The sequence below is a fragment of the Mycteria americana genome, chromosome 3 (genome assembly GCF_035582795.1).
Source record: "Mycteria americana isolate JAX WOST 10 ecotype Jacksonville Zoo and Gardens chromosome 3, USCA_MyAme_1.0, whole genome shotgun sequence".
In the NCBI taxonomy this organism is placed as follows: domain Eukaryota; kingdom Metazoa; phylum Chordata; class Aves; order Ciconiiformes; family Ciconiidae; genus Mycteria; species Mycteria americana.
Window position 1 is genome coordinate 20,714,572 of NC_134367.1, and position 14,028 is coordinate 20,728,599.

Genomic DNA, 14,028 nt, shown 5'->3' on the forward strand with positions numbered 1-14,028 from the left:
GAATAGGGTTGAGCTGGGCTCGGTAGGCACGGGCCAGGCCCCAGCACGTTGCAGTGATTTGTGTCTCTATGGAATTGCCAGGGTGACAGCATACTTTTTCCAAATACTTTACTGTTTTTTCAGGATTCTGCACTTGTTCAGGGGTGAAGTTCTAAAACACTGGAGGTGCCCACTGTCCTAGGTACTTGCCTACACAGCCTGCCACTCGTAACTGTCCAGCCTTGGGGCAGATCTCTGGGTGGTATTCTTAAATAGTTGTTTAGCCTTAAACAAGGCCTGAAACACATTCAGGAGACATAGCAGTAGGAACATGCCAGTTTGAACATCCCAAGGATATTCAAAATTCTCAAGAGCTATTGTAACTAGCCTGGAGGAGAAGGGGAAGGTGAAGGAAGGTGTCTCCCCCATAGATTGGCTCTCCAAGGAGAAGAGGTAGAAGTGTAATTATTAATAGTTTCCGAGAGATGGCTCCTGAAGTACGGAGATGACAGCAGTGCTGAGTACAATCTCACGACCAATAATTTTCTCATACTATAAGCCAGTGTTACACAGTACAGCAAAGCGATAACTTCAATCCAACTCCCATAGGTGATAAACAGCACCGCATACAGCGGTGCAAAACAGCAAACACCACCGATGCCCAGCCAGTTCCTGAGCAGTGGCCCCCCCAGCCAACTCCCCCCACTTTATATACTGAGCATGACATCATATGGTATGGAATAGCCCTTTGGCCAGTTTGGGTCAGCTGTCCTGGCTGTGCCCCCTCCCAGCTTCTTGTGCATCTCCAGCCTCCTCAGTCGGTAGAGCATGAGAAGCTGAAAAGCCCTTGACTTAGTGTAAGCACTACGTAGCAACGACTAAACCATCAGTCTGTTATCAACATTATTCTCATACTAAATCCAAAACACAGCACTATACCAGCTACTAGGAAGAAAATTAACTCTATCCCAGCTGAAACCAGGACATTGTGTTACATTAGCCTTTGGAAATGCTTTTGGAAATCTGTGAGAAAAGAATTTGGTAGATTCCTCTTTTTACAGTAGAGGAAAGGTTTTGATAAATGTACCTAGGTACAAAATCAAATATGTATTTAAGTTACTAGTTATCTTCATGTAAGTGATACTTTTCCTCATAGGGGTTCTTAAAGTACTCTGTAAAGTAATTTCATCCCCTCCTGAAAGGTTATCTATTATTGGTGGTCTCCTCTTTATGCAAATATATTAAAATTTGCCTATGAGGCAATGCTCTTTGTCAGTTCAAATACAGTTCTTTCAAGGACATAATATATTGTGAGAATTTAACTCATAAATTAGAAAAAATTAGAAAATTTAGAAAAAATAAACCCATTATCTGTTGTCAAAATTGTGCAGGCTTCTTTTGCTTAGCAAATTTGCGTTGTTTATAAGGACAAGCTTCAGTGAATCAAATCCCATGGAAGTAAAGGTTTCTCCAGAAGTCCCAAGCAGACCTTGACTGGAATATGACTGATCTTATCCAACAGAAAATGAACAAAATGAGATGGAGACTTTTTATAACCAGGCATGTCTAATACCCACTTTAAAGCATCAATCAGATTATCTTCTAAACTGAATAAACAAACTTACTCCACTAAGCATCATGATATACTCAAAAGTTCATGCAAATACATCCAGCTAAGAAAGGGAGAGAAGTTATACCACCGTAGGAATATGATATAAATAATATAAACATAAGCATAGTATCACATCTCCTAATCACATCTCTAAATGTGATGTTGAGTGAGATTATAGATAGTAGTTTGAAGACTGAACCAATATTCTTTTGATACTGTGTTGGTTTAAGTTACTTTGCTTATTCCACAGATATGTTTTTACATGCAGATTAGGAATGACTGTTTTAGGAGAATGATGAATGTGTAAATAACTAACATCTGGAAAATGCACTTAGATGCCATTGTCATGAGCACATAAAAATATCTGGCTAGATATAAAAGACTTGATTAGCAACCTCAAAACATTCATGAGCTTCTTTTGAGAAAAGCTCCATGATGCTATTGGAAAATGAGAGAAGGTGATTCTTCATTGTTTGGAAAAATGAGCCAGGTCCATTCATTGAGGAGAGCGAAACTGCAAGTTTCAGGCAAGTCAAGCACATTTTCAATGCAATCCAGTCTTGCATCCACAGATACATGCACAGAAATGTAGCCGCTATCTTTCCAGTGACTGAGGCAGCAATGTTAATAGGTTCCAAGCACAGACAAGCACTATCTGTTTCCAGAAAAAAAGCACAGTAATTGGAAACAATTAGGAGAGTGTACACTGAATACAAAATAAGTTGAATAGTTAGACTGCTTGTGCTGTTTGATCAGTTTAACATTGCTGTGAGACCTGGACAGAGCATATTCAGCCCAGCAAAATTCTTCTTGGGTGCTTGGGAGTTAGAGCTACATTGCTTGACATCTTTAGTTTGCTTCCTCCTTCTGACCCTAAATGCGGCCAGGGATATTAGAAGGAGTAAATGTGGGGAGATTTGCAAGCTGGCTCCTTTCTTTTTATCCCAGTGTGAATATATAACAGCTTTCCCTCTTAGCCCTGTTTTTCACCAGACATAGGTTGGTTGAGGAACTGAGGTTACCTCTGTCCTATGATCAGAATCCAGTAAATCAACTGAACTTAAAGACACCCATTCCTTGGTCTCAGAGGGAAGCTCAGAGAAGACCTCCATTGATTTCAGTGTTAGGAATTTCAATTAACAGCGTTTTAGTCCAAGACCAGATTTAAATAGGAGACAGGGATTTAAAAGAAAATCTCTAGTTCTGTGAACAGGCATGCTTAATAAACAAAAATTATTATGGAAAAGCTGTATAGCTACATTTTGGAATTACTCAACATTTTAGAGTACATTTCTTGTTCAAAAAGGCCTTATACAGCACCATTTCTAGACTTATTCCTTTTGTTTGTTGTGTATTTAGGCTTACACTTGTTTAGTTCAATAGGTATTTTTTTTGCCGTTTTCAATTGTGCCAGATTTATATAGCTATGAGAAAGAGCTGGACTCTTTCTAGTGTTTGTTTTTGTTTTGTTACAATTCTGGTAGCAGTTAAATGGCAATTTTACTCTGGAAAATGACTAGGAGAAATAGTTTCCTGGTCATTTATTAACTGTTTATAAACCACTCTATGATCACATCATCTTCGTTATTCCTAACACATCTGTATCAAAGGCTGATTTCTAGATTACTTTGTGGGGCTAGGGAAAACTGAGAAAGAAACCTTGCAGTATGAAAACATAGCCTGTTGGATGAGGGAAGGGTTTGGGGTTTTTTTTTGTGGTTATTTGCTGGAGTGAAACTACCTTAAGAGTTTTCAGGATTGTCAATAATACATAACATTCACTGAAGTTGATGGTTATTGTGAATGAAAAGTTTTTTGGGACCAAAGGTATGTTATAAACACTTCTCTATTTAAATAAGTTGAATAAGAAATTTTTTAATTATGACACTGATTATGTATGAAAGCCCAGTTGTCCTCTGTTTTAAACCAAAATGGAGAATAACCAGAGAGAATTCAGTTGTCATCAGCAAAAAGTAAAGCAAAAAGCTTGCTGCCTAATGATATGGTTTTCAGAAAGCAGCTTGCTACTCAGACCAGTGGTGGGAGGAAAAACTAGTATGAGAATATCTGCATTTGTGACAGAGCATGTTCTAGTCTGATACATAAGGAAAATGTTGAGTAGCAATTCTTTTACTTTGGGACTCTCATGCTATTCAGCAGGCACTTTTGGTGATGGGTAAATAATTGAGTGTAATTATTTTGGGAACCTCTGTCTGGAGGTTAGATTCCACCTGTCATGTCTTCTCTGTAACTCATTTTTTCCCTTCTGTTCTATTCTTATCTCACATTATTTTGAGCTGCCATGGTATTGCTTGCTTGTGATGTACTCAGTGTAGATGCCGCAATACAGAACGGTGTGCCAAACCTCAACCAAATTAATTTACATGGACACGTACCATGAATTTTTGGGGAGAGAAGTCTTGAGGCTTAACAAGGAATGGTATTATATCTCCCTGATACTTGGAAATTATTTCAGAACAGTTTTAATGAAATAAGGAAGCTTTGCTGGAGCATCTTATCTTTGCCTACAAACTCCTTTGGCTTTGATACATTCCAAGGATTGAAGTTAACAGTTTCTCTGTTAAGTCTGTTCAGTTCTTAGTTTGTGTTTTTACTTGTAAAGTGAATAAGCATCTATATATTTATAAGCTACACTACCATGGCCTTCAGCAAACATTGCAGTTGATTAAAACATTGGGCAGAGCAGGTTTGTCTGACTCCAATTCATCAGCATCCAGAGGTTATGAACCTCAGCTTATTAGGGCTGTATTAATGATGTGTTTAATAGTATAGTACTTCTTCCTTCCAATTTTGCTCTGGAGGTTGACTACCATAGCAACAGGTCATCATCAGGGAAAATTCTGGAGTAAAGTCTATTAATGATTCCCATCTTAAGGCTGGAAACTCTGAATCATATTGGAGATTCACACTTAGCAGTTAGAACCAAGCCCTTACTAGAAAACAGATTATTAGAAAGGGAAAAATGGATCGGGCATAAGTTTCATTCTGCTACAAGAGCAAAATTGAAATGTGTCTCTCTTCTCTATATTTGGATTTTGGGGTGTGGGGTTTTTTTTCCCCCTACTTTTGCTTTCAAAGATGCAAACAGTGTCTGGGACTACCACATCCATAAACCCACTCTTTTAGAACAAATCAGTGTCCATTGTACAACAGGTTGTGTTTATAGACATGTGTGACAGGATGCCCTTAAGAGAGGAGATGGTAGTTTATTGTTTTGGAAAACTGCCTTGGAAGAGAATTGGAGAAGCCATCCTTGTGCCCCAAGTAAGATCAGATTGTCATTTCTACCTTGTAGGTCATCAGTGATGGAAAACCCATAGCTTCCCTTGACAATCTATTCCAGTGCTTCGTTATTATTCTCAATTGAGTGGTTTTCCTAAAGTCTATCCTGGATCTTTCTGGTTGGCATTTGAGCCCATTACTACTTGTTCTGTCCATCACTGGTATGGAGAACAGATTATTGTCCTCCTTTTTTTCCTATTTTATGACTCAGATTTTCCAACTCTGATAGTTCTTCTTGCTCTTTTTTTGAATGTCCCCTGTTTGTTCACATCTTCCTTGAATATCCAAAACCATTGTGCAGTGTTATGCTTGTGATTCATAGGTTGGAAATAGCCCCCAAGGTGACAACCCCCCCTCCTTTTTTTTTATTTTTTAATTTTTTTTTTAACAGAACTGTAACTAACTAGTTTTTCCTTATATTGTGATTGAGTGATGACTGTTTCTCCAGCTTGTTAAAACCTATTTGAATCCTTCTCCAGTCCTCCAACATACTTGCAATCCCTCTTACTGTGAGGAAAATTTTCTTCTGTCTACCATCTAGGTTGTTAAGAGAAATGCTGAAAAGGACTGGACCCTGGACAGACCCTTTGAAGCACCACTCAATACATCTTTGTATTTGATAGTGAAACATTGGTCCTCCATGGGTACAGTTATCTAATTTCTGTTTTCAAATTTCATTATGACTTACTGAAGTCAAGATGTATGACAGTTACCCCTCTTCTACTAAAAAGGCCTATTAGCTACACACAGGAAGAAATCGGATTGTTCTTTCAGTTGGTTCTTAACAAATCTATATTGATTGCCGCTTACGTCTGTGTTATCATATAGCTGCATACAATGGTTTGCTTTATCCAGAAATGTTCTCAAATCTGAAGTTCACCTTGAGTTGTCTGTGGTTTCTCAGCTCCTCTTTCCTCCTATTCTAAGCACAGGCAATACACTTGCCCTTTCAGCTGTCTTCCATGATACATCACAGAGCTGCTATCAGTTCTCATGTCAGTTCAACTGTTTTTTAATATATCTTAGCTCATATTTGTCAGACCAACTAAATTTGAAAAATGTAATTAATAATCTCTGTTCTGAGTTGAGCTCTGACTGTTGTTGCTGTTAATTCTGCTTGACACCAATAGATGTCCTTCATGAAGACTAATGCAAAAAGTCATTAAACCCTCTGGCTTTCTCTGCAACTTCTCTACATTAGCTCTGAAGAGTTGGCTAATGTAGTCTTTCTAGTTGTAAAGGCTGATACCTGATTAATTTATTTGTTTACAGCTTACTGCATAGATACTTTATGTGGCGTTTAATAGCTTGCATGGTTCCCTTCTTGTGGCTGCCTGAATTTGGAATTGTATGGAAATTTCTGGAGAGGGAGATTGCTCCTTTCCTGAGAGCATGCTCAGAAGGGACATGTTTCTGGAAGGTAGACTGTGGCAGCTAGATTTTGAAAGAGAACAAACGAGGAGAGTGAGAGACTTATGAGACAGGCAGGTAACAGGCACACGGGGGCCAGGAGGAGGCTGGAGTATTTATACACCTAGAAAGGGCATAGTGGCTGCTGGATTAGAACAAGACTAAAGAGGAAAAACTTAGTCTGTAAGGACATCGTAGGGAGAAAGGAGCCTCATTTTCAAAGCTTTTTATATCTTTCTTATTTGACCAGTCTGAGACTTTCCTATTTAAAAAAATTACATTGTTCTACTTCATGTTTAGATATTGCAAGCACTTTGGTGTTTTGGAGCACTCACTTTAAGGGCAGGTTATGGGCAGATCGACCTCAGAAGTGTGCCTGACCTGGTTGCTTCTCAGCTGTGATCATAGGGTTCCTTTGTTTCTCATGGTCATGTTTTGTGTCTTGACCTTTTTGCTTGTGCTCCAGCTGCTTATGCCATTCTTTTATGCTCTTCTTTACTGATCTGACCTAGTTGGTGAGCTTCTTTCCTGCGTTTGAGGTCAATGAGGAAGTCATGATTTAGCAAGGCTAGTCTCTTACAACACTTCTGTCCTTTTACATGGAGATGGGCAGAATTTGTGTCCCCAGTTCTCTCCTATGCTGCCAACTCTATTTTACTATTTTTTTTTTGTGCATTGAGAACAGCAGTAATGCCTGATTTCAAGGATGAAAGGTAAGATACATCCATAGGGTTCAGTTCCAACTTTCTCCAGGATAGAGTACTTCCTCTTATGGCAGAATCACAGAATCACAGAATCACATAGGTTGGAAAAGACCTTTAAGATCATTAGGTCAAAGACCTTTAAGACCTTTAAGAGTCCAACCGTAAACCTAACACTACTAAAGACCACCACTATACCATGTCCCTAAGCACCTCATCCAAACGTCTTTTAAATACCTCCAGGGATGGCGACTCAACCACTTCCCTGGGCAGCCTGTGCCAATGCTTGATAACCCTTTCAGTGAAGAAAAATTTCCTAATATCCAGTCTAAACCTCCCCTGGTGCAACTTGAGGCCATTTCCTCTCGTCCTATCACTTGTTACCTGGGAGAAGAGACCGACCCCCACCTCTCTACAACCTCCTTTCAGGTACTTGTAGAGAACGATAAGGTCTCCCCTCAGCCTCCTTTTCTCCAGGCTAAACAACCCCAGTTCCCTCAGCTGCTCCTCATAAGACTTCTGCTCCAGACCCTTCACCAGCTTCGTTGCCCTTCTCTGGACACACTGAAGGGCAGGCATCATTGAATCATTTGGGCAAGCATCATTGAATCAGATATCTCATTCCGAGCCTTCGGTGGAACACAACTGTAGGTGTCTCTTCTGTCAGGTACAGTTCAGGACTATGGCCAAGGTATTCAGATTCCTAACTGGGCATGGCTCACAGCTGCAGGTAGACACAGAACAAACAGATATCAGGATTATAGCCCCTCAGGAATTTCTTCTATTTATTGTACAAACACATCAGGCTATGGATAGTAGTAGTATGTTAGTGTTAGTTGCAAACTAGTGAATTTCCCATCTTCTCTACCTCTAAACACACAGCCCTGTTATACTGAATGCTACCTGTTTGTATTTGCAGGAAGAAAGAAACTGGAATAGAAGGTAAGATCTGACTGTATCAGTGAAGAAGAACATAGAAGAGAAGACTCCTATTTAAAATTATGTATAATTAGACTGTTATGTTCTGAATGGTCATGTATAATCTTGGAAGAGAACTGCCAGGCATAGGAGAACATATTTAAACCTAGAACTGCATTATGTGATAAGGAACTTTACCTCAATTATCTATTGCAAGACACTCAAGTGACACTTAAAATGCTTTTACTGTGCAAACTCTTTTCTTGTTGAAAACAGTTTGGCTTTTCTGTTGTGAAGAAGTGCAAGATTATTTGGTACATTACAAAGGATTTAGAGAGTACTCAAGATAATCTGAGGCAAATTTGGAAAAAATAAGATAAAATATTCCACTGCTGTGATGTTTTTTAAAAAATATATTTATATTAGTGGTGTTACTCATTGCAGGAAGATATTGAAGCAGGGGTCAAAAGCGTATTACATTGTTGTAGGAATAATGGGAACATTTGCATTGGATAAATCCTTTTCTTGTGTCAGGACATCAACAACTAAAACATATATTTACAATGTATAGGTTTGCTGTCTCCTTCTCTGAATGTCTGATGCTAGCTCATGTCCAAGACAGAATATTTAATGAGATGAACCTTAGTTGTCATCTGGAATGACAGTCTGTATATTTTGGTTGATATTTCCACAAACATGTAGAGGAATTGGAAATTACAGAATTTTTGTCCCAATCTAAATTTTTACACAAATTTGGCTTTCTGGCTGGTTTTTTTCTTTCATAAAAGATAGCTGTTCATATGAAATCCAGAGAAAGAAATTAGCAGGAGTGAACAGAAGTCAGCAAAGCTGAGCATTTTCATGGTAAATTTTTATGTGGCTATGAAAATGACGGATTTCATGGATTATTTTCTTTAGTGTAGGAACAGTACTAATTGTAGTTTGCCATCAGTGTTAAACTAGGATTTTGAATTTAGCCCGTGGCAGTATAACAAGAACTTATGCCAACTTGCAGCACTGTGCAGCTGCTGAAAACCCCCACTCTAGCAAGAGCCTTGGAGATGTATGAATGCAGAGCTTCAGCTCTGTCAATCTTCTTTGAAAAACATTGGAGCAGATTCTACTCTAATGTGTGCCAGGATAAACCTAGAATTACTTCCGTGATGACTGTTGAACAGTTTTCATCAATGCCAGTGAAATAGTGGTTTTGTTCATTGAAACAGGCATGGATTTATGGGGAAGGGAAGGACTAAGAAGGCTAAGCTGTCCAATTAGCATCAGACAGCCTGGCAAACTTCCTTTAAATTGGGGCTGTATCTGTCCCTGAGTGGCAGTAACCAGTGTAGCAAGACTGTAGTAAAGCAGAGGGTATAAGTATGCCAAAATAAGAAGGTCTTCACTTACCTTGGTAGATGCAGACATTTGTGCAACACCTCCACTGTCTTCGTTGTTTTTTCAAAAGCACCGAAGTACATTAAGAAACAAGTCTAATTAAAATATTTTTTTTGTGGTGCTTCACCCTATAAATTGCTTAGGAACATTTTCAAAGTCCATTCTGTCACCATCATTCAGTTTTCCATTAAATTGTTAACATAAAACATTTCAGTGGTAATATAGTTGATAAGCATAATGCACCAAACATATCCCTGCTGTAATTCCACTGAGGAAAACAGAAATTAAGTAATAACAATGACTAATAGTCTAAGGAGATTTTAAGGGTGCACTTGGGCTTGCCTCTACTTGTATCATTGGTGAATTTAACCCTGAAAATTATTTTCAGGGTAGACAAGGAAGATGTGCATGTTGTAGTTATGAATAGTTTGGCCTTATAATGTACTCATTGTTAACACTTCAGGAATTAAAGCCACAGCAGCCACGTTTCTTCCTTCTAGCTCTGAATAACGAAGAAACTACATATGGCTCTTAGATGGGGCTTATGTTTCTCTGCCACCTTCAGAGCTGTGTAAATGGGAGGGATGGAGAACCTTATTCCAGTGAGAAGTTATTGGTTCCTCCATGCCCAGTAACTATAACAGGATTTCTGTCATCGAATTTAGTCTGTCTAAAAGCCAGGCTTCTAGACTGAAGTAGTAATTGCTACCTTCTGTAGTCATCAGAGAGTAAGGGACAACTGGAAAAAGCAAGTTATCCCATCTGTCTTAGAATGTTGATGAATTGTCCTGTGAAAGTACTTGTTCCTCTCCAGTGATACTAGAGGAAACATAGGCAATGATCTCAGCCTATTAAAAATGGGTGAAAAGAATCTTTTTGTAATGGGAAGCTGTTAGTAATCAAGCAATTAGTCCCACCTGCCTATATGCACTGATCCCAGTATGGCTTTGTGGATTTCTCTTACATGATTCAAAAGGATGTGTGACTCTAGATCTAAAAGCAACACTTTGACAAGGCTTAGGTATTACTGTAACTAGAATGACTTCCCTGTTTGGAGACCTCCATCTTTGGTACCTGTTGTGATATGCTCCCCAGAAGGGAGCTCTAGAGGTCATCTAGCCTAACCTCCTGCCCAGAGCAGGACTGACTTCAAAGTTAGATGAGATGCTCAGGTCCAATGGAGTGTTGAACATCTCCAAAATGACCCGGAAAAGTTGTTGTGTGTGGGATGTAGAAGTCAGCAATCCCAGTCTTAATTTTTTCTTATCTTTTTTTTCTTTCCATCCTATGACAGTAAATCAGCTTCTGTTGTGTTCCCATTTTGGAATTACCCTCTGAGCTGATTGCAAACTCCTAAAGGATACAATTCCAGTGGTTTCAACTGTGCACCTTTGGGGTGTCATGTAGCAGTGTTTGAGGGATGCCCTCCAAAGGCACTGCCAGCCAAGCATGTTTTGCTTTCTTGGGAAAGGGAAAGAATGCTTTTCATTATGTTTTTCATTTCATTTTGGATTTAAACATCTCTGTAAAATGTATAAAGGTACAGAGCAGAGCTGTAGGTTTTCTCTGTTTAGTTTCTGTTTCCAAACAAGGTGGTTATCTTGGAGACCAATGACAGGCATTTGGAAAAAGTGAAAAGCAATACTTCAAGTGTGTCCATTGGATAAGACAGATGACAATAACAGAGAACTTCAATTTTCAACTTATTCCTTCAACCTATTTTATTTTAGTCTTTAAAAGGCAACACTGTAGTTTCAGATACTCACCTAAATCTGGGGAGACAAATATTATACTTCTTACAAAGCTGAGAAAATACATATTCTGGAATCAGTTCTTTGTCATCTCCAGGTGAAAGAGAAAAGTTGTTTCTTGAAATACAGTCTTATGGTTTGCAGGTACTACTTGTGAGTATCTCGGTGGCATTCTGTGATTTAGCTTGCAATTCCAGCAAGTTTGATTCAAGGAGACTTTATCATTTGAGCTTTAGTCAGTTCCAAACCCAGACTCTAGATTTTTTTGATAGCAGAATAATTCCTGCCCTTCAACCCCTGTTTGAGAACTGCTGATTCTCAGGCATTCTTACAGACCCTTCTGAGAGTCCTGAGTACTCTACATTCCTCAGGATTAAATTTTGCAAAGGTGTCTACTGTGATTTTTTTTTTTTCCTTGATATTAAGGCTACCCTATTCTTCCTCTGCTGCAGCACATTATAAATTGCTTTCATATAATCTGTGTTTCCCACTCAGGTGCAGATAGTTTGGATTCAAGAACAGCCCTGTAGAGATGAAGCTTTCCCTAAGAATTTTTATTTCTATTAAAGCTTACAATGTTTTTAGTAAGGCTTTTCAACTTATGTTACAGAAGGTATGCTTTCCTGAGTAGATGAGGCATGTTATCTCTCTGCGGGAATCTTTCTTGTGTCATAGCCAAAAACAGCAGTTTAAAATCTTCTATTTGGACTTCGTTACATTAGGCAGAACCTTGCAGTGTGAAAACCCAGATGTTTTAATGCATTAAAAAAATACTCTGTTGCATACACCTAGCCAAATTAATTATTCGGTAAAATGTTTGTGGTGAAGCAGCAGTTAATAGAAGAGTGGCAGATGTCATACACAGAAGTGTCCATTTCGCTATGGTGCTTTATGGTCTGTTGTGACAGCTAAATGAAGCAGCTCAACAGCTGTCAGCATGTTAATGTTTTGGATAAAATAAACACCCTTGGAAGAACTTTCCTCTGATTTTTAAGATGTAATGACTTTGAAGGCAACCATGCTTCTTTGCAGATGAAGTTTGAAGTGTTTTGTAAGTGATGCCCAGACGAAATGGGGAATAACATTGGATGGTAAGGTAGACCAGCATGTTTTAGTTTCTCTGGAGCTGTGTAACTCTGAAACTCAACAGGGCTTAGAAATTCCTACTCCGTCCAAACACCAGAAACAGAGGAGATTTAAAGAAGGGTTGCAATGAGATAGGTACTCTTCTTCCTTTGCTTTATAGTCTTTAATAAGCATAGAGAAATAAGCATAAAAAAGAGAAGCTTTTAACTTGTGAAAAGTGAGGAAACAAATCAGTCAAAAAGGCTGGACGCATAAACATAAAACTAATATAGCTTCTGTCCATTTGTTAAATTCAATCCAGAAGACTCAGGGCTGAATGCATGATCATTTAAAAATATTTCTGTTTTGTTTTTTTGTTGGTCGGTGATTGCTTTGTAATGTAGTCAGCTGATTCTCCAAGAAATCTTCTGTTTTGCCTGAGGGTTTTCTTGCTTGCCTTCCTGACCTCACGCATTTTGGAGCTGTAGTGCCTCACGTGGGTGTAATATATGGACAGATTCTGCTATGTGTAGCTGGCCAGTCCTTGATCGTTTTCAAGTAGCTTATGCATTTCATAGGATCTGAGCAGACATCCTTTATTGTTATGAAAAATACAGCTAGTGGGATTCTCTTTGGCATGATACTTTTCATGCTTGGCTGTCAAATTGAGTAGGGGCATATCTTTCAGCGCCAATGCTGCTGGAGGACAATGAGATAAATTATCGTCATAGTTTTCTCCTCTCCACCTTGAGTTTCTGCTGCTTTTTTCTCTTAGTGTCTGCTTCTGACAGTGGCTGGCTGGCTTGTGTCACAAAACGAGAAGCACACGGGACACCCGAGGTCTAGACCATTCACCCAGGCTTGCAGGAATGAGTGAACATTTACCATCATCAGAGCATCTTAAAAGTTGGAAAGAAGCATTTCTGGTGGCATCTGAGGAACGACAAGGGAGCTGCATCTTTAACTGTACCTGTGGATGGAGCAACGACCACTTACTTCCTGACACTCCCTGCCATTCCCAGTATCTAATTTTTAAAGAGTGCAAGCGTGAGCAATTACTGAATGTCTTATCCTCCTGCTCTGTCCTCATTTGTTCAGCCAAGACAGTGGAAGCTTAGTGAGCTCCTTTGAGAAATGCACCAGGACCATGGAATACTGGAGAAGGGTTTTGCCTGGGAACTCTACCAAAAAAAGTAATTTTTATGACTTTTTCTACATTAAAGCTGGAGCTTTATTACTTAGCTTTCTTTAGGAAAGGTAAAACCAGCAACCGATAGATCAACTCAGTCTTTTAATCTTTCTTTTTAAAAAAAAAATGCAAATGCATGGATGACGAGCAATGATATAAATATAACAAACATTTGCATGAAGTAAGTGGAAGTAATGTGTAATGCTGTTGGAAAATGAGGGTTGCTGCAACTTAAGCATAGAAGCTTGCAGGCTTTTTTTGCTTGGGTTTTTCATTTGGTCACTATTTCAGGAATCTTTGGGTCAAAACTGTGGGCAGCCACCCCGCGTTCAGTCCAGAGGGATCAGAGGGGAGCTCTTAATAGCCATTGCCTCAGAGCCCTGTGGGAACAAGTCTGGCAGACTTGTTTTCTGAAGTCTGCTGAGGCCATTGGATGGTGGTAGTAAGCTGATGAAGGGAAAATGTCTTTGCATTTCTCTATATTCATTTCTTTTCTCTCCTGAATTATTGCAGTACTCTCATCGATTAGCAGGCAGGCCCTGATGCCTTGCTCTAGTGAGCTTTCAGCATGCCTCTCCTCTTCCTCTTTCTCAGACCAGCGGTGCCCCTTCCAGTTCTCGTACATCTGTCCTTCCTTCTTTGGTCTGACCAGGTGTGGCTGTTCTTAAATCATAAAAAGCACTTTTGAATAGTATGCAGAAGATGGAA